The sequence below is a fragment of the Passer domesticus genome, chromosome 10 (assembly GCF_036417665.1).
Source record: "Passer domesticus isolate bPasDom1 chromosome 10, bPasDom1.hap1, whole genome shotgun sequence".
NCBI lineage: Eukaryota > Metazoa > Chordata > Aves > Passeriformes > Passeridae > Passer > Passer domesticus.
In genome coordinates this window covers 22,025,740-22,051,767 of record NC_087483.1, presented here as the reverse complement: position 1 = coordinate 22,051,767, position 26,028 = coordinate 22,025,740, and the positions used below count along the sequence as shown (strand labels likewise).

Sequence of the window (26,028 nt, the reverse complement as noted above, 5' to 3'; positions counted from 1 at the left end):
ACATCCAGAACAGAAATAACACTGAAGTACCCTGAATTTCATGGTCACAGAGCCTAGCTGAGTGAAAACCTCTCTGCAAATGCAAGGTCTCTTTAGGTACACTAGCACCATAATTTACGGGTATTAAAAAGAATAATTTTCTTCTACTTTTCCTCTAGATATGTAGGATATGAAAAGCTTCTAGAAAAAAAGAGAGGTTGTAATAATATGTTTGGGGTTCTGAGGTTGAAGCACCTTTATATTTTTTTTCCTGATGAAATATTTGCTGTTTTCAATCACCTGGGGGACATTGTCTTGATGAAGCCACTGAAATATGCTCCATCAGTCTCAAAGGGTTTTCCTAGGCTACTTTTCACCCTCTTCTTGCCAATTAAGCTGCCACATTATGTATGATAGTGAGGGTCACTTGTTTTTTCCAAGTGTTATTCTGAATTGGTGAAGATGACAGCAGCATACTGGTCTAGTGAATAATTAGAGTGTCTTAAACTCCCAAATCCCCACCTTGCACTGCCACATACTAACTATTTTTAACCTCAGCTCCTGTGTTCTACGAGGCTACATGCATTTTTGCCAGAAAAAATCACTGTGGTATTCTGTGCTGCGTGCCTATATTTTATACTAAAGACCTACCAGATCAAATAACTAGAGAGATGATGTTGAAAAATAGGAAACATTTGAAGTAAAAAGATATGCAACACAGGACTTGCCTCCACAGGGTAAGATGCAACATTGCTCTAGGACCTGATCTCGTAAATATCGATAGGCAATCCTTCAGGCTTTGAATTTGCATACATCCATTTAAACATGATAAAAAGGCAATTCTTCTCAATGCTTTAAAACCATGAAGTGCTATTCTAATAATCCTAAAGCAGTAGTCTCTAGTGCACTCAATCAGAGTTTTATACCCAATGGCAATTATTTGTTATTTTTTCAAAAAACCATGCCAGATATCTGCAGAACAGCTTTGCCACTGCATAACCTCAGAACAAACTGGAAACAGAGAACAGCACAGGTCAGTATGTTTCCTGCAGTGAAAGACCTTTATGAGCCTAAACTTGCCTTTCCAAAAGGGAGACAAATATCCTAACTGTTCAGGCTTAATCCACCGCCCAAGACATTGAACTAAAAGGCTGAAAGGAAGAATTACTGACACTGGGTGAAGTTTTTAGTGAAAAAGCAGAGATGCCTCAGCTCACCTAGCTTCCCTCACATAGCTATTAACAACGATTGCCAAAACAAAGGAGGAAATGGTACAGTAAAAAAGGGATGAGTAGTGACCTTCCTCCCTCTTTGGCCTCATTTTTCAAGTTGGAGCAATGATGCATCCTGTGACCAAACTCCTTAATTGATTTCTCATCCTGTACAAAGTGTGAGAACTAGATTTGCAACATACATCAAAAATTTAAAACCAAAATAAAAAATGCTAGCCACCAGGAAGTACTCCAGTAGCTGCCAGTCATCTTTCTCCTTTAAAACGTAACCACTGAAGTATAACTTCCACCAGCCTCACCCTCTTCCTTGTTACACTCTCTTCCTGAACCTCAATTTAAGGTAAGTTGCTTAGGAACTATTAATTATTCTTGGTTTACCCAGCTCTGGCATAATAACATCACTTATACTGAGAGTTTCACTGGACTCTTATCTCCAACACAAGTAAATATCCATAATTTAACAGAGTTGTTCTGAAGTGGGTGCAGCCTGTGATTTGCTAACCAAGAGGCAGGCAACTTGTGCTAGGCAGAGAACTGCAGGTTCCACTTGTCTTAGGCCTTGGGTCACCATGATCTTTCAGCTACAAAAAATTACCTTCTTCTCAACTCTACTGGAAGCAGAGTTATTTGTTACTTGCAAAAGTTGCTGGAGGTGGAAAACAGATGGCTGATTTCACAAACAGAGAGATTCTGGGCTGCTGACAGTAGAATTACAACTTAAAAGGCACGGTCTATGCATTTTCAAGCTACTGAAGGTTGCATGGACTCATCCAGCCCCAAATACATAGGTGAAAAGATCCTCTCTGCCTGTAGGATATAACATACCTTGCATTTTAGTGAGTTTTCTCTTTCCCCTAGTACCTGAAAATTTTTCAACTCATCATCCTTCCAATAAGAAAATTTCAGCACTGGTTTCTATGTGTGAGTTTGCCTTCTCTAGATAGGATTTCAGATGGCAATTCTGTTTTTGGTTTTTTTTTTTTTTTTTCTTTTGCTTAATAAAATTTGAAAAAATACATGTGGTAACAATACTAAAACAGTACAGGCAAAAATACCCCAAACCCAACAAACCCATATCAATATTCGTATGCTGGGTTTTTAAGATATTCTGAAACACCATAGCAAGGGCAGTAAGCAAGCAGGTAAGTTAGATATAATGTTTATTTTAGAGTCAGTGATAAATCACTGTGAGATAATAATGGGAGCATATGTCTCCAACAGCTTTTCAGAAAAGGTGTTCTATTCTAAACATAAAGTAGTGGACTAAAGAGATAGTGAAGATTTATTTCCTCTTTCTTGGCAAAAATAGATTTCTTTCCTTAGCATATTAATGATGATACATTAAAAATGTTTACAAAACACCATCACTTGAAATTATAAAATGAATGTAATTAGGTTGCCTACAAGCCCTTAGGGCTGTGAACACCAGCTTAAGCATTAGTGAGACAGATTGCAAGCCAGGATTCGAGTTGTTTCCCTCATGCTGAGGAGAAATGGAAACAGTAGTGCAACTGAGAGCTGTGCCACTGTATGAAGTGTAAATCTGAAATATTGCAGGGAAGAACATGTCCAGCATAAGCTAGCACCAACCTGAAAACCCATCCTCGTGAACAGCACTGGTAACATGCATCCCGTACCAAGGTTATCCTGGAGAACATTCACTATCATCTGTTTACTAAACAAAGTTTGGCAAACATGCATATTTCAAACATATTAAACATACATGCAGTTGGAGTAAAAAGATCTATAAAAAGGAAGGTAGGATGTGTCAAGAACAGGAAACCCCAAGTTTAAAATTGAGTTTGGTTTTGGGGTTTTTTGTTGTGTACCCCTCTCAGTAAGCCATTTTCTTTTCTTTGTATTCTTCATGTAAAAGTGAATGAAAATAAAGCTTATGAACCTGTGCTTCAGAGTTATCATGCAGCCTAAACAACTGATGCTCAAGCAGTTCTTTAAACACAGTTTCAATCATCAAAGACTTCCTAAATATGTTCTGTATTTCCCAAGCAGAATATTTCAGAAGCATCCAAAATTAATTGAGATTTAATCTCCCTTTTTCAGCTTGCCTATCTGCCTATACAGTATAAAGGCAATTTCCAAACTGAATATGATAACAACACCAAGCTGTAACTCTGAAAAACCCTTATGGCAATAATTATTCCATTAAGGACTTGTCCCAGGTCTTGGGAAACATCCAGTGGGATTGGAGTCTCATGTAAAAATTAGGTAAGATAATGCAATGCAAGATTCTGTTACACACATATCTCCAAAGGGATTTGAATATGAATAAATTACCAGTAAGACGTTATAACGAAATGAAATCCCTATGGCAATGTTTCCTTACCTAATTCAGAAGGTGAACATAAAGTAGACTGGCATGAACTCACGTGGTGAAGAGAATTAAAAGCCATGCTGAAAAGTTGTCTTGCTTCTTGAAAATCATCCACCCAGTGAGATTTGGGGGTTGTGTAAAAGCTATGTAAGAAAATGAAATGAAATGTAGTACAATGGATGACTCTATTACATGTTGTAGGCTGAACAGGGGTCACATTTACAGTGCAGTGTGAACTTCCAACTTCACATAGTTAAGTCCAGACACATCTGAGCAGCTGAGTACTGCAGACAAACCTCTCTAAACAGGAGGAGCATACACTCCTCCTGTGTGCAATAGGCTTTTCTATGCCCAGTGCACATCAATCAGGAGAGACCTTCCTTTGCATTTTTGAGAGGTTGCAAGTACCCCTTCCCCCCTCAGGTTGCAGAACTGTGTCCCTGGGATGCCTTCTCCCTGGGCAGGCACCTCTTACAGACACCACTAAAATGGGGTTTTAGCAAGTTTGTGACAACTGCTGAGGTACAGAGGACACATGACATTCTACATCCACCTGGTCAGCATAGTTCCCACTTGGAACTGTATTCACCACTGCCAAGCAGAGCATCCAAACAGAAGCACTGAACTTCATATGAGCATTTGCACACTACAGCAGAGTTTCTGTATTAGATGTGCTACTGTGAACAGCCAGAAGACAAAAGTAGAATATTTCAACAGAGAGAGTTCACAAACAAATCAGTGGATCTGAATGTTCTCCCACAACCTGTGTCACTGACATCTTACCTTATGCTGCTCCTCTTGGATGCACAAGAAATCCTTTCAGCAGGTATCAGAGGGTCATCTAACTCAGCAGCCAAGTCCAGAAAGTAGTTTCTCTGAGCTACTTATTTCCACCTTCCTGAAACATTTTTACATTTAGTTAAAGCCTGCCTCAAAACCTGAAGCTCTTTGATCTGAGACAGATAGGTGTACTAGGAGCAGGTCCCAAAGGGCTCTTTCCAGTTTGCATGGACACTTGCCACAGCACTCAGAGGATGGCTTTTGCTGAAGAATGAATCCATCAGCCTAGAGTTAGTGAAAAAGGAGCTAAATTAACACTAGTATTTAAGGGATTTATTGTGTAAAGAACAAAACTACAGGATGAGGGAGTCACTTTGATGCTTTATTAAATCAGTGTTTCCCTTTAATCACTGTTTAAAATCCATCTTATTTTCCTGTACCTTTGTGGATTGTGGGAGCACTACACACTTTAACCATGGCACTGCATTTATTTTCTGTGTTATAGCAACAGTATCTTGTTGTCTGATATTCCCATAAAAGATAGAATAAATTTCTGTTATCTATATAATTAACCTCAATGTGACTAGAGAGAGCTAAAAAGAACAGCAAAAAAGTATCCAATTACTAGCAGAATTGTAAGTATTGTAATTGTAAGCAAACAAAAACCTTACCAGCTTTGGTCCTTTGCAACTAAAGCATTCTCAGACTCTACCAGACATGTTAGAAACACTTAAAACCACTTCCCAGATACCCAAGAAGTGTAAATTTTCTCTCCTACAAACTTAGCACTGTAGAAATGGAATTTAGAAAGCCTGATATTACAATTTCTAATAATTATTTTCTTACTTTAATATGAGGAACACTTACCCCACTAAGTTCTCAAACATGAGCTTCTTGAGTTACTACTATTACACATCTGAATTTATTTCAAGGACTAAATCCAAGGTCCTGAGTCTGATTTCAGGTGTCAGTTCTTAACCTGTAATTAAAAGGGTTAAGGAGGTACCTTCAGCTCCATGGAACTTGTACAAAATCTCAATGCATCTGGTTTCAGAGAACAATCTCAAACAGCCTTGCTTGCCACTTAGCACAGGTCCTGATTCCTAATCACACTAAAACCAGATGGATGTGCAAGCTCCAGTCCTGCTCTGACCTGATAAGGTGGTCCAGCTGACTGGGGCAGGAGAAGGAGGGAGTGCTATGGCCTCTGAGACAGACAGTGAAAACAGCTTGTATTAAACAGATTAGAAAAATGTATTTGTTTAGCTGATCCAACGTGAAAAGAGAGCCTCTTGCAACAACAATAATTTATTGAGTTTCAGATCAAGCAACTCCTCATTTCTCTATCAGGTTCTTTTGAGGAAGGTCAGGACACTCAGGGTACCACCTCCTCACCATGTGCTTTCCTCAGGTGACTGTTTCCTGCAATTCATGTTTCCCTGGGCACAACAATCCAGTTTTGGCAGCTGTGGAGTTTCAGGGCTCATCCCTAGAACCATATGACATATCTAGGGTACCTCAGTCTGATATGTGCTGGCTCTTGTTGGAAGTTCCTCACTTTCCATCTTCGTACATCAGGATGTGTTCAGCCATCTCTTCTACCCTCCAAGGAAGGCAAGAGGGCTGGGCTGGTGCAGGGCTCTTGGCAGCCCAGCTGCTGTGAGTCTCCTCTGTTCTGCTTGGAAAGTCATGCCACTTTGTGCTTTGGAGTACCCAAAATTAAAATACTAAGTGAGATGTGGAACCACCAGACAATAGTTATCTCCTGCTGTGTATGGAAATGTGCTGTATGGAGTAGCAGCAGAAAACACTGAAAGCAGCTCATCTTAGAATAACCTTACTGTTGTGGTTTGATGCTTTCCTGGGAAATACTTAATTCCTGCATTCCAACAATGCAATTTAACTTAATCTCCAGTGAGAACTTTGTATCTCCTTGTTTATAGGATTAACAAAAAAAGAGGAGAACGCCTCCTCCATTTTGTGAGTTTAAAATGAAAACATGGCCAGTCAGAAGTATCAGAGTACTTGAAAGCACCAGAAAGTGTTTCAGTTCACCTGGAAAATCTATTTTAAGAAATAAAATAATTTACAAGAGCATAAAAAAATCAGGGAAGGACATGAATTACAGTTACAACATATCTATATCCAAATTTGAAGGATCCATACAGAGGAGCTCTGTAAAAGCAGGCATCTGTATTTTCTGAGCCTTTGGATATATATTTTTGATCAGAGTTGTCTCTTTTCTCGTTTTGTGTTCCAATGCTCCTCTGAGGCTACTCATGTACCAGACTGGCTTGAAGTGGTACATCTGTTCCTTCATTATGCTCTGCTCGGGTCTTTAAATACCTGGAGCAAACCCCAGACTCCAGATTTACCTGCTATTTTAATATAGCTGAACTGTCTTTTCTCTACTTGGCAGTCACTGTTATTGCACAGGCTGTATAGTTGAAGATCATAAATTTTTCTTCGTGCCCAATAAATGCATTCTTTCAATAGGCTAATGCCTGTATCCTGCAATTATTCCAAACAGGTGGGCACTCTGACACTTGCCATTAGCCAGCCTGCAACACACAAATGTATTGATCAAGGCAAAGATGCACTTCTGACTTGTGCTAATCAATGTATCAGTTCTCCAAGGGTTTTTACAGTGTAATGAGCAGGAAATATATATACCACTGCTAAGTTTCTCTCTCTTCAGGGAGTAACTGAGTGCACTTATAGAAGAGCTGATGTACTGATTCGCAGTAAAGAGAAATGACATCTCCAAATAAAATTTTAATCTTAAGTATGTATGTAAAGTTTTGAGGAAGACTGATGGGCAAACTTGCAAAGTTTGCAGAATTATAGGACTCAATATATTGCTATGGAGCTCCTATGCAATTGTACTTTTTACTGTGAGCATTCCAAAGTTAACTAGAGTTCAAGCTGCTTTTAGACCCCCCCAAGGAAGCCAAATCATGCCACAGGAAGTGGGTTTTTTATAAGGAATTAGTCATTTCTGTTCCCACTAAGTGTGTTCTTGAGCTTTTCGCTTTCAGAGGTGATATTCTCAAACTCTGTATTAGTGGCTGATCTTTAATTTACATACTTTGCCTTCAGTTCTGGTAATGCAGATCTGTGTTAACAGTGCCAAGCAACAGTCACACATTGTCTGTTTATTTACCAAAATGAGCAAGTCAGTTCTCTGCACACAGCCATGAACCAAAGCTTGCTGAAGGCTGGCATTGTAATCACACTGCATTCAAATTTACAGTCAAGATTGAAGACCTCTTATTCAGACTAGATTTGTTAAGCTTCTCTCCACTGGTTCTTTCATTCAATGTTCAGAGAATTACACAACTTATCTCCAGTCAGTGGTGTGATTTGTCACCTTCAGTAAAGTTTGATGTGCTGTTTCTGGAAAAGCAGCAGATAAAGGGCTTTAATAAGCTGCACTCAGGATTCTGAGTCAGTGCAAACCAGTGCTGACTCTGGGGGAGGTCATGAAGAGTGTCTAAGGTTACCTAAGGTTTAAGTAGCACAGCAAAAAATGGCATAGAGGGAAAAAAACATCCACTGAGAACTTTTGTTTACAGTGAACCAGTTAACCTGAAATAGATGATAAAAAGCATACTGCAAGCAATCCCTGCAGTTTTTACTGTAGTCTCATAGTTATGTCCTTTTCATAATGACAGGATGGGAATTCAATAATTCTCCTTTTGTCTGGATCTCAAAGTCCATACACCAAATATGCTCAATTGGCTCTTAAGCATCTCTGAACCAATGGCAGCCAAACCAGACATTTTAATAAAGTCTTTTGATACCTGCATGCTTATACCAGTTTTATGGAAAAATATAACAACACTATCACTAGCTGACCCATTTCTCACTGCTTACTCTTTTCAGGGGGCAAAACTCCTTCTGAGAGGCACAAAAGGAACCTAGGAATTCTTAATCTCAAAATTGAATGTGTAATCCACCAGCACAGCATGAGTCATATATTTTAATGCCCAGTGTACACAGGCATAAGTGTACAACTGCAAGCAGTTAATGGGTTTACTCTTTTAATGGAGGAAGTCGGCAGCTAATCTGAGGGCCTGGGGTTCAAACACTACCCGTGACCCAACTTAAATTATTGTTTTATTAAGCAAAGACTTAAACATGATTGATATAGTGTAAGCTATTTAATCTGCCATTATAGAATTATTAACATTCATCCATCTGTTCTATAATCAAAGATGTTAATAAAGTTATGAAGATAATAGTATAACAAGTGTTTTTGCTAATCCCAAATTGTTGGGATAGTTCTCATCTGGGAGCAGTGAGGGACACAGCGGGGGTAAGAGTCCATCTCTATTAGGAGTGATTAGTACAACTTTAAGCTATAATTGCTTGGATACATTCACACAGGAGACTGCTACCCAGCCATTAAATAGCCTTAAGAGGATGATCTTTTGTACCAAAAGGTCCAGCAGTTTTTCTGACTTTCTGACAGTTGGGAAGTTTATCTCCACCAAGTGCTTAAAGGGTGACTCACACATACAAAACGCTTCAGAGGTGGCTGACAATTAATAATAAAAAAAAAAAAAAGTTGATACATCATCTTTCCAAGCATATTTCTCTAAGGGGATGCCCAGCAGTTGTGTGGCATGAAGGTTTTACTGAGCTGAAGGCACCTTGTGCAGCCTACTGTCTCCTTAGTCACCCTGGAGAATCAAGAGCAACCCTGGTTGTTTGGCATTGCCACTGGCAAATCAGCTAGAGCTAAACCTGTGGAAAACATGTGACATCTTCCCTTGAGTCTGAAAACCATGGTGTACAGCCACAGCATGCCATTCTTGGGTGCCTGCTAGGAAGAGCTCCAGGCAGGAAGGTCTGGCAGCTCATGGGTATCTATCTGCTGATAAAGCAGCAAAACAGTGACACCTCATCCCTTCCACAGTGCTCTGCACTCTCTTCCTCCATCATGTCATGCTTGCAGCTAGTTTGCCTAAACATTCATGAACAGTACACTGAGGTCTAGAACACAGGAAAACCCTCTTTTTCACCCCACAGATATGCAAACAGAGGATTCAAAAGGTAAAACTGCTATCTCAAGATATGAAGAACTGCATTTGCAAAACTGTGATTTTGCAGAAAGGTATTGACAAAACATGCAGTTAATAGAGTTTTAACAATCTTTTCTGGATACTAAGTTTAATAGCCAGTTTTGATTTCTGAGAAGAGCTGAAGATGCACCCAAAGGTGCTACTGCAATTTAGCCAAACTATCAAATGAAGATAACACCGCACAGAGGGCATTGAAGCCAAAAATAATCATGTCTATGTAAGTGATTTACCTTAACAATCACATTTCACACATTTTAATTTCCTTAAAACTCAGGTTTCTTGTGAGCTGGATGGGCCTTCCTCTCATTTTCCATTTAAATTTTAAATTGTCCTGAAATTAGTCTTTTTCTATTTGGCATAAGTTTTTTAAATGGAATCTTCTTTCTCTCTGTTTTTTTTTTTTTTTTTTTTTAGTGTATGCAAATCTGGAATCATATATCCTCCTCAGCTTCATCACTAGGCTAGACAAACCTTGTACACCTGGAGCACACCCATGAAATACCTGAAATATAGCAACATCCAGAAACATAGATGGAGCCCTGAACATTTACATCTCCACTAAATCTGTTGCACTGGTGGCTTGAACTTGTACATGCTGACTTATTGAAGGGTACTTTCATTTCATCTGATGTTTCTGATAGAATTCCAGATTATAGCTAGAGTTCTTTTTAATGTTGCATTTAGTTTTATTTCAAACTTCTTTTTCCCTAAGTTCTGACTATATAATAGTCCAGAAATGTTCCAAACCATCAGTGCCTTCAAAATTTGCATCATCTGCAGTAATGCAAGTTAATGCATCTGTTTTGTGTCCAGGTAGTTATGAAAACATTTTCCAGCCCTTTATATTTGATCAGCCTTTGAACCAATACTCTCTTTTCAAGAACTTTCCCTTCAGCTCAGCTAAATAGCTATTCTTTAGCCAGTTTCTTGCTCATCTTATTCTTTTTCCAATGCTTTATTGACATTTCTGAGACATTTCACAAAAATCTTAGCTGAACTGCTGCTTCAACACCTTTTACTCACAGTGCCATGTTCTACTTTTCAGGCTTTTTACCTTCAGGGTTCTCAACTTTCCATAAGACTGAATCCTACTTCTTATGCCTTAATAACCAGAACTGAAGGAGAGTAAAAGGGCAACAAAACATGAAATGAAGACATGTAAAATTCAAATATTAAATCTAGAGTCATCTAGAAATTTCTCCAATGCCTTTCCAAGATTGCTGCCCTCTGTTCATGTCCTTACAGGCTTTAATGATTTTCAAACTTTTTCTTCAATGTTCCTAAGGAAGAACTGAACAGAAGCTGAGCCATGACTACAGTTATTTTTGACCTCTTATTTACTCAATAGTGAGATAACTTTCAAAGATAAAATATCTGGTTTAGTTTTCCTTCTGAATAAGTAAACTTTGTGGGTTATTTCCTACTTAGCTCCTTTCCTGTTTGCAAGCTGCATCCATTACTGCCACAATGAAGGTTTATCTCGTGAGCAGGGAATCAACATTTATGTGTTTACCTACAAAGGGAAATAAAGGGGAATTGGTTTTCTATCTTTTTCCACCAACTGTGGAATCAGCAAATAGACCTTACTTTATTTTATCAACAAGCCAAATATATTTAGAATTCTATACTTACCTCAGTTTACATTTTAAGTCACTTACTCTGGTAACTGTTTCGTTACACTTGGAAAGCATCTCTAAGCTGTAGGTTCTTGATACAACAGTAAAAATTAACCCTCTCTATCTGTAAACAAGTAAAACCAGATAACTGCAATATAAGCAAAACATCTGCCCCTTTCTCTTGCCCTACAAAGAATAGCAAGTGCTCAGATCTACATATGTATCAAAGAAATGAATGTCCATGGTTTGAAGTGAATGCAACAGAGAGGGTAACATGACGCTTAGTTCAGATGAAATAAAAATGCTGCTGTGGTACAGTGTTGTTTCTACTGCTTTGACTGCTATAGAAAGACCACTTGTTTAAGAGGAAAAGATGCCATAAAACTGCAAAGCCTTCCTACCCCTCCTTTGCAAGCAGGTGATTATGTCAATCACTAAGTCTACACATAAAGTCTGCCATGAATTATCTCTCCAGTTAGATGTTTGTTTCAGCAAAATGAAGATTTGTAAGACACTACATCAGATCCAGCTTAAACACTGTACCTCCTAGGAGAAGTAGCCTGATACAGGAGTGTAGCCTTCATTCTGGATCACCATTGCTAAAGTTTTCCAAAGGTCTTATCTGTTTTCCTCACTGCAAAAATAATGAAATGTCAAGTTCTCTGTGTCTCTGTGCACTGAATTACAGTCTGGATTAGAGCCTGAATCCAGAAGATGATAAGTAGCATCCTTGCTGCTCCATTTAGAGAGGGTGAGATTGAGACCTTCTGTTTCAGCTCTTCCATAAAACACAGAAATAAATGGAGCAGTTTACTCTGCAATGATCCTTGAATTCCCAGAGCTTTCTGCATCATCCCTGGGGTGAGTATCACACCTACTCCCTGCAGTAATGTTTCAGCCTTAAAGATTTGGGCTGAGATGGAGCAGTTAAGACTCACAGTCCTTCTCAGTGCTTGTAAGTCAGCCAAGATGGCAACTTAATACCTTTTCTAAAAAGCCAACAGGCCAAGTAAAATGCCTATATACTGACAAACCAGAGTATTGTGGCCTCCTAAAGATCAAATTACACTCTTGTGATCAGGAGCACATGATTAATTGTAAACATGAGGTTTACAAAACAGTCAGTGGTAGATAGTGGTAGTATTCCACCTGCTTCCATTTCTTCATCTTTCAGCAGAAAAATTTCCCATTGCAGTGCATTACAATATGGGAAATAAATATAATCCCTCTATCAACACAGCTGTATAAGCATGTCAGAACCACTCTGAACAGAAAAAATTACTAAGCAGCTCACATTATAAAAGCTAAATATTGGACCAAAACTCTGAACACTTTGTAGAGTTTTCACTTCATTTTACAAAAGAGATTAACTCGATTCAAGGTGGGCTTGCAGACAGGCTATTGTAAATTGGACCAGAAATCATCAGCCACCTACAGTCTGAATTTGACCCCATTATATTAAACAAAGAGCCCTGAGAAATAATTGAGCTGGGAGCTGCACAACAGCCTAAACCCCTGCTGGTTGACAGTGTCCAGCAGAGAACAAATGAACCCACTACTAATGGTAGTCAACAGCTTCTTCAGAAGACTGAACTTATCAGCCTCTAAAGAAAAAACATTATTCTGCATAGTCCTTAAACAACAAACATGATGCAGAAAGCTAGCCAAATTCTCAGTTCCTGCAGATTGCTAAAGCTTTTTTGTAATCAAAAGTCCATTGAGAATTTAGATTATGTCCTTACCAACTTTCCTTACCAAAACGAGTATGTGAAAACAGTAACAAAGGAGCTCCAACATTATTGTGTGTGTAGGATCTCGCATTGGCATTACAGATGGGAGGCTCTCTCAGCAGTCTGGGTGCAATGACAGAGTCCCCAGAAGCACTGTTGCACCATTATCATACTTTACCATGCACACAGGTTGACTGAACAGGTGTGCTCCTCCCCAGGTGAACGTGTCAGTCTCTAATGTGCCAATAGCTCATCAGAAAACACTGTCACAGGCTCTGAAGTTGGTTCTTCCCCAGTGATGGTAGCTGTTGGAGAGATGGAGGCACGATCAGGTTTTTTCACTTTTGCATTTTTAACATAGTTGAGCATTAAGTAGTTCCTGTTCTAGAATAAATAGTGTAGATCCACTGTTATGTGTTTTACAGGCATAATAAGGAGTACTGTGAATCTACAAACACAAAAGTCTTGGTGACTTTTCTGCCAGTGGTCACTGCTATCAACTATGGCTGGTGACATTCATGCTGCAAGTTAATGAAATAAAAACAAGCTTCCTTACCTAAATTAGCTGGAACACAAAGCCCAGCTGTTTTGTGGAGAAAAGAGAATTAAATAAGCCATGCCCCACTTAAACTTCCCAGCACACTATGGTTTCTCTATGAACCTCCAAAATCACATGATGAGCCACATCTCAAAAAAAAAAATGCTTCCATTATTTTGCAGAAGACAGAAGAGCAGGTAATTAGAGCAGAATCTGAAGGTGTTTCCTCAAGCCAGGCCTGACCTGCTGCTCCCATGGTGCCCAAGCAGCTTCCCCTGGGGCAGGACAGACACAGACTCTGCTCTCTGCTGGGCTCTGGGCTATGAACAGGGCAAACCCTGCTGCCTAGTCAGACACAGTGGTGGGGAGGAGGTCCTCCCTTCCCACCTGGGGCACTTTCAAGCTTCACTCATTCCTCCACAGAGGTCTGAGCAGTCTGCAGGGCTTGGCTTTTACAGGGCTTTTTATACTGGGGAAGAGAGTGGCCAGCACAGAAATCTTAGTTAATCCATAGAAAGAGCTTGTACTTGCTGGGAGTGCCTTGCAATTTGTACTTATACGCTCACAGTGAACATTCTTTACTTGACAAATTGATCAGTTAAAGTCTTCTTAGGTTCTTCCAAATGGCCTTCTGAGTGCTGGAACTTGTGGAGAAGGTCTGATTCTCAGCACAGTGTGATGCAGTGTATCATCTGCAGCATGTATACAGGGTACACCAATAATTCCAGTGCCATGTAGAAGGTCAGTCTGATTAGAACTCTTTTGCCATATTCTGTGTTTAGTCTTTTTTCCTGCCACTGATCAGGGAATCTCAGAATTAATTAAATCTCTTGATGTACTTCGACAGCTTGTGGAATAAGTGGTAAGATGTTAGAGATACTGAACTTGTTCATTTGATTTCATCTCTGTAACCTGAGCCCCAATTTAATGCTGTACTTCTACCCTCTTGAAGATTAATTACTGTATGAGTTAGCAAGTCATCTCACCAGCTTTCATTTGTGAAGAGTGGAAGTCAGTAGAAATGTAATTCAGGTATTACTCTGGCTTTGTACATGACCGGTGAAAATTCAAAGATTTAGCAGTTAAACATATTTAACACTACAACACTCTTTTCTTGAAGCCAAGTCTAGGGCAAATATAAGCATGGTTACAGGTGAAGGAATGTGACTATCATTTAAATTCTGTTTTCAGTTCTCTCAGTACAGACAAACTCAACCACAACTCCCAGTATCAGAGGAGTTTCCAGGATTTACACTTGTGTTAGTGAAGACACAGTAATTCTTTAGATTTAAAATTTTTTAAAGCATATCACAGCTTTGTAGAAATAACAGCCTTAACATTGGCAGGAGTGTCACAGAACTGATTTTACAGTTATAGCATGTGACTGTCCTGCTCCTGCTGCCTCTGCAGCTCTGAGCTCCAGGGTACCAAGGTGTCCTGTTCAAGGTACCCTGCTTTGGACCCCTGATCTCTCTAAATAAGATGAGGTAAATGGAGAACTCAGTGAGACTTCATGTTCTTATAGCTCTGCCATGAGGACACTCCAGCGAAGGGGACCAGATGACATCAGGCTTATATTTGTGCCAGAAATACAATTCTGGTAGCAAAAGAAAGCTCAACAGCTTGAAAATAAAACAAGGTAGAGAAGTAGGAAAGCAAAGGGGTACAGACAGACTTCTTCAGTATAAGAATGACACATTCAAGAAGCTTTAGATTGTTGGACAGTAACTTATTTTAAAAGATCATGACCAAAATAATATTAATTCTGATTTCTCAGTCACTCAGAGAAGCATATTTTCTTGTCAAAATGAAATTGATTAATCTCCATCCATTTTGAGAACTCCATAATAGGTGCAAATCTACCCTTAAACACATCTGAGGTTTTAGGTTGTCTTGGTGAACGTATTTAAGTCCAGCAACCTCAAGCACTAGCCACGTGCAGAATGGTTCAGAAAGATGTTACATGCAAGCCCAGGTAAATCTAGGTCTGCATTGCAGCTTCCACAAAATTTCCTTTCCTTACTCCAAGAGCAGAGGTAGCTTTGTAGACAACCATTCTTTGCAGTCTTGACACTTGTCACAATTATACCTCACAGAACAAAAAGCCCTTCAAACTTGTGCTTCCCGATGTGCCCAGTGGGCACTTGTTTGTGTGAAGGAAACACCCACCCCTAGGATCACTGTAGTTCTCACATTACTGTCAGTATTGTCACTGCTTCTTGCCTGCTAACTTGGTGTTCTGCTGATGGCACCAAGGTCCCCACCCTCAGTATCTGACACACAGTTTTACACAGTCTGTGCACAACACAGATGCCAGTTACTCTTTCCTAGAAGGCCTTGTCCCAGAAAGGCTAAAGGTGGCTTCTCAATTTATACCCTTAGGGTGAATGGATTTTTCCAGGATTCAATCTCTGCATTGTTTCTCCATACAGCTTTAAAACGATTGCTTACAGCACCATTATAAGAGCTCATAGCAGTTGCCTCCAGGAATATTATTTGTTTTCTTAAGGTTCTTTTAGGTTCCTTCAGTTATACACCCTAGAAATGCATCCAAGCACAAGCATCACTGTCTGCTTTAGCAGGGCACCAGGTTGTCTGTTACAGAAAACATGCAACAAGTCTTGCATTAATTCAGACGTCCATCCCTTATCTTGACATCTGAAAATGGCACCTTCTGGCAGCTTCCCCTTTGGTATTGTCTTTCTTGTAAGGATGATGTATAGGGGCAATTTTGCTTTATCTGCTAAGACCACCAGCAAAGTGACAAACCTGGTTTTTTCATTGGCAGTGGTTTTGATAAGTCATTTGGGCTGCTTTAGTGCATGGTAATATGATGTCTAAAAAATCCAGTGCACGTCTAAATTAAAAAGGGGATGTCTGATTTGTGTGCATTTGTAAATACGCATGAATTTTCTATATTGCTGCAGCATGTTGAAATTTTGATGTCTTATCATTTAGTTAAAACAAGCTTTATCATAGTGTTGTATTACATCAAACATATTGAGTATTACATCATTTTTACATACCTAAAAATCCATGGTTTGACTGTCAGTTCAGCAAGATCTGTCCTACAAAGCCATTTTTAATTGTGATGAAAGAACCTTCTTCTAAAACTAATGACAAATTTTTGTTAGATTTCCTAATCTGAAGAACCCATTCAGAAATTCATTAGTAGTAGAATAATAGTTTTCTTCTTTCTATAAAACTTTTAGAAAGAAATGGCCATTAATCTACTAAGAAGTTTTTATATTTCTCATACCATTTCTCATACCATAAACCATAAAACTTTTAGAAAGAAATGGCCATTAATCTACTAAGAAGTTTTTATATTTCTCATACCATAAACCATAAGCCTTCCAAAACCTCTTCTAAAGGCCTGGATCTACACCTGAAAGTACTCAGTAGCAATGGTAATTGAGATGGTTCAGAGACAAAGGAGAAAATTACATCTATTATAAAATACAAACTATATTATGCAAGCTAGGGGTAACCAAGCAGTAGAAGTCATTCACTCTGTTCTCACCTTTGAAGGAGCCAGTGGCTCAGAGCAGCTGCTTTGGCTGCTTTTGTTTGTCACATTGAAGAGGAAGGGCAGGAATGCAGCAGCTCTCAGAGCTTCTCCTCCCTGGGGTAAGAGGTGGAGGCTAATTAGGAAACCCTGCTAGTGAGTGACTACACTGGAGTAGCTAAAAAAGATGTCTGTCATTTTATACTGTCTTAATAATGCACCTTCTTATTTAATATTTTCTAACATCTGCCTGTGTCTGTAAATCTATGCTTTCAAATGAAACAGAAATCCTATAATGTAAAATCTCATCTAGTGCTGAAACATATAAAGTATTCAATATCCCCGGTGCTGATATCTTTAAAACTGGGGTACAAAGCTTCTGCCTCAGCATCTAGCATCCTGGTATATTCCTTCAAAGTGTTAAAAGATGAGAAGACTAATAGGTCTTTTCCCCTGAACGATATAGCCCAGTTTATGAGCTGGAAACCCATCAAAAGAAGCTTTTAGTTGCTGTCATCACACATTGTTATGCTATATGAACTCCCTCCCAGTCTGCAGTGTCCCCCTTGAACTAAGGCAGAGAAGAAAATTACAATTCTTTATTTTTCTCAAGAAAAAAATTAGAAAACCACACTCTAGCACTATGTTCTTGTCCTTTACTTCTTGCTCATTTACTTCTTGCTTTGGTGCCAGGTTAACTGATGATACTTGCTCCCCCAGGCTAAGAGGATCCACAGAGTTTCATCCAAGGGTCTTGTCTGAACAACACAGATCTTACAGGAGCCAAAGCAGAAATCAGAAATCAGTGTTTGGCCACCATATTAAATAGTTCATGGTTTTTTGTCCATGGTTTCATCTTTCAGGCCCAACACTCCCCAGGGTTTTGCAGAGCTTACCTCTCTGAGATTGCTCTAAGTCTCTGAGGTTGTTCTGATGTCTTCTTACAGCATCTTTCACTTAAATTTATCAGCAAAATCCATAACTTACAGACTTGATTTTTGAAGACCAGTAGCTTCCAATCAGCCAGGAAAATAACCTTAACAAATTTTTTTTTTGTCTTCTCATTTCAGTAAAGAACTGGGGAAAAAAAATTAAATATCTGAATTTTCTACAAAATGGAAATTCTGGATCCCCACTGACACTCTAAATGGTGTTGAGACTCACTTTCCTATCAGTAAAGTGGCTTTTGATTTTTCTGTTTAAGTGTTTCACTTTGTGTCATTTTATGTCACAAACTGATAATCATAAGACATCTGTATTAGGAATCTCCACACCTGTCTTTTTTGGAAGTTCATATTTTGATACAATTCCAAACTTTGCACCTGAGGCCCACAGCTAGAAAATATGAGCAGGTTTTGGAAAATAAAGCAGTGTCATGGCAATGAGCATCAAATTAGATTGTCCTGGAAATTGTGGCAACGATGACTTCAGCTTGTTTAAAGGTGTGAGGTTCTCAAGCAGAGACAAAAGCCAAGGTTGAAGGAAGTCATCCAGCCTGGCTAGAGCTGAGTAAAGGCAGGGGTCCCAAGCCCAGAGCTGAGATCATTGGGAAAGCTGACTTTGCTAATGCTGTTACTCCCCTGCCCGCCTACACATCTGACACAGAGGTGAGGTGACAGCCAAGCCCAGCACAGTAAGAGCAGAGGCCAGAGAGAGATGGAGAGGGGCTGCAAAGGCCGTGAACAGCAGAATGATGTGAGCTGGGTGGGAGCCCCATCCCACCCCAGCAGACACTCCAGGCACCATTCTGAAGAGCTGGAAGCACATTACAGGATACACCCTGCAAATCTCTGCGCTGTCCAGTGCTTCAGGCAAAGAGCCCATTTCCCCACATGTTTCAGGCTCAATTCATCCATATGTGGGAGGAAGTGCTTGCCATCATGCTAGCACTGGGCTCGTGTAGGGGAAGGCCTCCAGGACTCCTCCTCACAAGGCCAGTACTGTCTGGATGAGATATGTCCTTAGATGATTATGGTTGAGGAACATTTGTATTTTAATAAGGAAAGGACTACACAAGTTGGCGCAGTGGGAGTTTTGCCTGAGGTCTGAGAGACTGGAGGTCCTCAGAGCCCAGGGTGTGCTCTGCCCCACAGCCAAAGCTCGGGGGAGCTAATCTGCCCAGCAGTTAACAGGTACAGTTGGGAAAGCTCTTAGGCGCCTTTTTTCAGCAAACAAATACCCACCCCCTTCCACTTAGGCTGTTTTTATTATGGTTCTGTCACTTCACACAGTCCAGCTTTACTTCAATAATAAAAATATAGAAATATAATTAGCATCTTTGTTTCAAGGCACTGAGTTTTTAAATTACCATGTGTGGCAACTGTTATGGCAGTGAAATCGTTAAAATCATGTAAATACTTAAACCATGTAGGCCTGGGAGATTATAGTTTCATTAGAGAAAAGGCTATAAAGTTAGACCTAGGTAATTACCTTTCCCATTAATGCTCGAAAATTCTTTGCTCCACTGAGAAGTGATTGTGGTGCATCATGCCTTCTGTGCTTTTACATTCAAACTGCAGGAGCTTTTATTTCATCAGCACAAACTGCAAGGAAACAGCGGCAGCCTTCCAGGTGTACTTTGCAAATTGGGGTTTAAATGTGGAACACATCAAATTAAAATTCAATATTAATTATTTTGTCTTGCTAGGAGCCTGAGTAGTTTAAAGCAGCAAGGGTAATTGTCTAACTCATTGTATGTGTCTACAGCGAACTTAATCATTATGTCAGCTTCCTAATAAAAGGTTATTATAGAAACAAAGATCCCAATTTTACATATGGTAGGCAAGGGAGAATTCGAAGAGCTAGTCTCCAAGGTAGACTTGAGGTTCTTGACAAATGATGCCCATGCTGTGATCAGATACTTAACAAGAAATCTCGTTATTAACTAGGCCTGTACAGATAATTAGCACTTGAGCTTCAAATTTTAAATCTGGCTTGAGATGTATAATTTATCAAAAGCTCTAGCTCACTGTCAAAGTCCTATAATAAGGCAGTGTTATTGATGAATTGAGATTAAGAGCAGATTGAAGAGAAAATTAGGCCACTGGTTAGTCTGAAAGGTCTGATTTCAATATTTGCAGTACTAATTTGGTATTATTTTGGTAAATGGATGTGGTCCCCAAGTGCTACACAGTATAAAAGAATAAACTGTAAGTCATTATTCTAACAAAAAAAGTATTGTTTACTGTATGCTGAATTTTGCAGCACTAGCAGTCTGCTTAATAAGCTTCTTTACAGGATAAGTGTACCTGTTTTTATTGCATTAATTTATTATAACACATAGAGAATGCTGGGGTTTTATTCAGGTTTAGAAAATGTAGCTTCTTTACGTTAAAGATTGTATTACATTAGACTAATGATGATCGTGTATGCCAAACCCTAGTTTAGCTGTTCCATTTCCATCTTTGAAATTTTTTTGAAGCATTCTTCACATCAGAATGCAGATAAGTAGCATTTCATATATTCAGGCTACATAAAAAGAGCAATCTTTTTTTAATGATCGCCGGTAGCAATTCATTGCAAGTGGTTCCAAGGAAAAAAATGAAAGAGTGACTGTATGTAATCTATCTACAGTAAACTGCAGCTGCAGGGGTGTTAGATACACATTCACGACCCTTAGCATACTAAATCTTTTTGATACACATACTAAAATGACATTTAGGGCAATATCTGATATCCAGAATTACGTTGGGTAAAACGTAAGGGTGGGACAAATTCTGTTTGTTTTTCTCAGGGTATAATTCCTGGCCATGGATCATATCAAAAAGGTGCTGTTTTACTGTATATCCTATCAAATATTTATCAAATGCAACTGTGTATCATTGCATATATCTTACACATCACATCAGTAGCCTCCAACAAAATAATAATGTCAGTCACTGCCCGTTTCCAGGAAACTTCGCACTGACAATCCCCTGTAACTGGCTATTGGCAGCAGCTCCCTTCCTCTCAGCTTCCAGCTGTCCAGCGGGGTATGCCAAGTCACAGCAGGACCTTCGGAGTGTTTGTATTCAACTGTGGCACTGAGCTTTATGGAGATTTGCCTTGTATATTGTGCACTTGCAGACAAGCGGGATTTCCAGGGCCCAGCGGGGGCTCCCCGGTGTTTATGCTGAGGTGGTTTGCTGGTTGGCAAATTGCTTTGGGCCAGAGACGTGTGACAGAAGAAAATGTATTGCATTAGCTTTTCTATCAATAACATCTTAACACTGACTTATAACACAATTGCTTTCATGCTGATCCAGCCTCCTAATTTTAATTTTAGGACTGATTGAATTTTGCAATCAGGCATCTTTGGCTATACCGGACAGAAGCCTTTTCTTCTTTCCTTAGAAATAACACACTATTAAAAACATAAGCAACAAAAATATAAACAACTTCTACCACACTAATGCATCTTTTTCTAATATATATTTACACAAGTTTTGAAAATGTTCAATTTTTGATATATACATTATAATAATTTTAAGAAGACCCAAAATAATTTATTCTTTTGCTGTTACTCAGCTGTACATACTGGAGTATCATTTTGCAGAACTGCTTGGGTCTTAATAGATTTGTAAGGGATCCAAAAAAGGAGGGTACTGAATTCTCAGCAGACAGAAATGCTAATACGTACTGTTGTGTGAATTTTCATTCAGTCATTTACATTTGTTACTCACCTATTATGGGCTGATCCTGATCTTGTTTACGCTGATGACGCTTCTGAAATTTGAGATCAAGAGACTCTCCCAATTGAACTAAGACTTATATCAGTATAAGACCTAAATCTGAAGGTCTTTAGGGATAATTTCAGATTAAAGAGATCAATAATATCCAGTTTAATACTAGTCAGGAAAATAATTTAGGAAGTATTTTAGAACTTTAAATTACATTTTCAAGCATTCTCAAAGACAGAAATATTTAGATTTTCAAAATTTGGGAGGAAAAAAATAATAAGTATATGCCAAACAGAAATATGGGGCACATCTCAAGGTTCTGTCAATTTAGAACTTTGGAACACCTCAGATAAGGCTGCTTTCTAATAAGTTTAGCTATCCAATTGTCTGACTTTAAAGTCCTTTCACACGAAGCATTCACACACCTTGTAAGGGGAGCTGCACACAAAAGTGGTGGTAGAATGTATGTTTCTATATTGATAACAGTCATAGAGCAAATCTAATAGCAATATAGCACTTTTCATGAATTGAGGCAGGAAATAGCAGCTACCCAGTGACCACTGAGTAAAAGAATGGAAATGTTTATGATACGATACCTGGCACCCTGCACTGCCTCGTAAGAAACAAATGGGTTTTGTGCCCAGGTGGTTCATACTGTTGTTCTTGCATCTCCTTTTTAAGTGACTTGGTAACGTTGATGTAAACGCCATTGGTGTATGAAGAGTAGCACATAAGACAGCCGGGCTTGAGGATTCCTGTCGGCACAACTCCAAACTGTGACTACAGAAAAACAGCATTTTGCCAAGACAAATTCCTTTAGCCAGCCCAGGCACACTAGACGCTATAGGTACTACAGCATCGCCCCAGTTATAAAATCGCGGGCACTGGGCGATCGCTAGAAGAAAGGCAGAATTACGCCTTTTCAAAATTTTTACACAAATCCCTCAGCAGTTGTGGCACACGAAGCTGGCATTAGGAGCTCTGCAGCGGGCACAGGAGGCAGCGGCCGGCGGGCGCGCACCGGGCGCACTGCCGTGTGAGGGGCAGCCCGGCCGGGACCGCTCCCCGCCGGGACCGTGCCCGGACAGGATCGCTCCTCGCGGGGATCGCCCCCGGACAGGATCGCTCCCCGCCGGGACCGTGCCCGGACAGGACCGCTCCCCGCCGGGACCGTGCCCGGACAGGACCGCTCCCCGCCGGGACCGTGCCCGGACAGGATCGCTCCCCGCCGGGACCGTGCCCGGACAGGATCGCTCCCCGCCGGGATCTCCCGGCCCAGGGCCCCGGGCTTGCCGGCCGCCGCCGACAGGGGGCGCCCGCGCACCGCGGAACGGCGGCGCTGAGGGCGCGGGGCTGAGGGGCCGCCGGGCCGGGCCGGGGCCGCCTGCTCCCGCTCCCGCTGCCGCTGCAGCCGCGGCCGGGCGGGCGGTGACGGGCTGGGGGTGCCGAGCAGCTGCAGGTGGCGGCGCCGCGTGCTGTTTACATCGGGCGGAAAAGAGCGCGATGCGGAACCGGGGGTTTTGGCTTTTTCCGTGAAAAGGGCGAGAGCGGCCGCCTGGACGGAGGGCTAGGATGCGGTGCCCAAAAACTTTGGGAAAATAAAGCATTCGGGATACAGGCCGAGGCAGAACAGCGGCGGCGGTCCCCGATGGGTTTGCATCGCCCAGAAAGCCCTGGCCTTAGAGCGCGCTGCCGAGGCCAGAGCAGCCCGGCTTGAACAGGCAATGGTGAAGAACAGTGCCTGCTGCCATAGAACTACACATTCACGGAAGGGTTTTAAAACAAATGCAGAGTTTGAATTCTGTCCCTTCACCTCCCCCCCCCCCCCCCTTTTTTTTTTTTCCTAAATTTAATTATTCCGGAAGACAACTGTCCGGGAAACTCACGGCATTTTCCAACTGGAGTAGAGCTCTATAGCCTGTGACAATGCACGGTGGTTGATGAGTTAGTTCTAGAGGCTTCTGAATTTTAATGATGTTGGAGATGATATTGTGTGTCCTTCAGCTTGTTAGAGTGACACTAGCACTCCATAAATCATAATACCTGTGTATTGTAAAATCAATACAAAAGTGCTATCTCAGCGCTAAACCTTAATAAGTTTTTCAGTGCTCTAGCAGCCTAAACTTTGCTGTAATGCCATTGGACCTGCGGGTTGGGATCAGAGCATGCTTAATTTGTTTTGTAATAGAGACTTTTCTTTAATGAAGGACCGATTAGTAAAGCTTTGGTTGCCACTCTAGTGATCAGTTGGCAGAACAACCTGTGCAATTAAACTCGTGTATCTCTGTCCTGAAGCAAAAAAGCAGGCTTAAACAGTCAATAAATGTTAATCCAGTCAGAACCTGTCTGTGCCTTTGAAGGCTGCCCATGAGGGGTTTTTCAAATCACTTTTTTTTTATCATTTTAAATATGGAGGTCCCTATAGGGCTGATACGTAGCATACAAGGCCTCCCACTGCTCTGTAATAAGATCTGGCGTACTAACAGCTTTCTGTACAGATCTGTCATCGTTAGGTTTGTTTGTCCCTCCCCATTCCAGTGTAACTATCTGTATAGTTACTGGTTATGAAAAAAAGCATTTTGCCTTTCTCACACGTGAGAGTAAAAAGGCTGCTTCAAAGATCTTTATATAAAATATGTCACTATGGATGCATGTGATTTTTATAATTTACAAGTATTTCCCTCAAACCTTTTTCCATTATTATTTGTTTCTTTGTGGGACGTATCCAGGGGAGAAAGTTTACATTTATGCATAAACTGCAAAGCATACATGGGAAGTATGGAACTGCCAAACTGTCCTTGAAACAAGCACAAAGAGAAGCTGAACCTTATTTAGATTGCTGTTGCTCTCTAGGATATGCTTCTCATGAAACACTGCCAGATACTCATCTAACTGCTTTCCAGTCTTGTCTGCTTGCTTTCTTTGCCTATGAACAGGGTAAGAAAAGCAAGCTGATAACTAAAACAGTGGGAGTTAGCAGAAAGTTGTCAGATAGAGTTGGGGAGGGCAGCTCTTCTGGAGTAAAAGAAAGAAACAATTTTCTTTCTGTTTGGGGAAAGAGTCCCTATGAACTTCATTTTCTTCCATATCCCAGCCTATTTTTCTGTCTACTCCTTTAACTACATGATGTACATATAACATTAACATACATGGGAGAGTGTGTTAAATTTAGCCTAATCATAACTGGCATCTGCCTTATGTTTTGTAGGATTTAGCTTTTGTTCTTCATCGTGAGACTGAGAGCCTCACACAAAAAGATGAAGAGATATGTATGAATCATTGGATTGGAAAGAAGAATTTCCTGCTGGAGAGAGAGCTGGGGAAAGAAGGGTATCAGTCTCTTTTTACAAAGGACCAGATGCATCACAACATTCTGATTTCCCTGGAAGTCACTGTTCCCTGCCAGTACGACCTGGGAGTGTTTGGAGAACACAAAAGGGAAACTTGTGATGGCCCTCTGGAGAATGCAACCATGCAGGGTTTCAGCAAAGGCAGTAAGTGCCAGCACTGTGATGGCATGTTCACTGCTCTTTCCTGTTGGCTGCCACAATGGTACAAACCACCAAGCTGGCTTTAGTTTAAGGAAGGAAGCCAAGGGAAGACTAGCTAAGTGTAGTTCTGTAGGCATAATTATTAACTACAGTCATATTACTTACAAATATACACATATAACCTCCATATAATTATTTTAAATTATTTTTAAAATTTAGACTTTTATAAAGATCATTATGATTTTTTTTTAAACACAAAATATACATTTGAAAACTACTACTCATCCTTCCTGTTTTTAAAGCCCTGCCATGGTGCAAGACCAGTCACAGGCAATGACAGGAGTCATAATATAACCACATATGAGGTTGGTGAGGTTCAGCCTGAGGTACACATTTTTTGCTATCATTTGCTGTATTTCCCTTTTCATTATACCTGATTCCATCTTTAGTTTTGATTGTTTAATTCTGACTAGTTAAGGTACAGGTACTTGCCCTGACTTACCTCGTACGCCACCTCTGATTTCAGCCCTCTCCATGCATTTCTTTCAGCAGCTGGAATGATGCAGGATCTAGTTAGAGTTTTGTCTTCCTTCACCCTTCTCTGTTCTCAGCAGTCACTGGCAGCAGCCCTTGGATTCCTGTTCAGTTGGATTGTATGCAATGTTGCAGAAATCATAGAGGAGATTCTTTTACAAGTACAGAAATCAAAACTGCAGGGAAAAAGGAGCTGGACAGACAGGGCCTTTCAGAAAAAAATAGAACGAGCAGAGGGGCTCCAAATAGATAAAAGATATATTTAATATTTATCTTTAAATATTAAATAAATAAGATAAACATTATTCACTTTAAATATTGGGAATTGCTTATTCAGCACATGAAGCTGTAGAGGCAGTACAGTCCCAGGCAATGACAGCACAATAGCGTGGATACTGATAGCCTGAAAGTCCAACTGATCCATGAAAGATTACGTTATTATGTTCCTCTACTAGAATACATTAATTTTTGCATGTAAAAATATTTTTTTCCTAGTGGGATATGTTGAATAAAGTTCTTACATGTTTTTTGACTGCATTTGGC

At 40.2% G+C, this 26,028-nt stretch overlaps 2 long non-coding RNA genes across 2 annotated transcripts in view; one reads left to right on the top strand and one right to left on the bottom strand.

Annotated features, from left to right (window-relative positions):
• The window catches only part of LOC135308845 (uncharacterized), an 82,747-nt gene that overhangs the window by 37,872 nt on the left and 18,847 nt on the right, over positions 1-26,028 (bottom strand). The window contains exons 7-16 of the long non-coding RNA XR_010369196.1: positions 25,454-25,589; positions 23,347-23,503; positions 22,057-22,240; positions 19,233-19,378; positions 17,699-17,879; positions 16,818-16,919; positions 12,935-13,061; positions 5,191-5,302; positions 4,327-4,608; positions 3,556-3,686 (exon numbers count right to left, since the gene is read on the bottom strand). This is a non-coding gene — a long non-coding RNA (uncharacterized LOC135308845). The remainder of the gene's footprint in view (positions 1-3,555; positions 3,687-4,326; positions 4,609-5,190; positions 5,303-12,934; positions 13,062-16,817; positions 16,920-17,698; positions 17,880-19,232; positions 19,379-22,056; positions 22,241-23,346; positions 23,504-25,453; positions 25,590-26,028) is intronic.
• On the top strand, positions 22,943-25,592 carry LOC135308847 (uncharacterized). The gene is made up of 2 exons (XR_010369198.1): positions 22,943-23,037; positions 24,669-25,592. It is a non-coding gene; the product is annotated as an uncharacterized LOC135308847 (long non-coding RNA).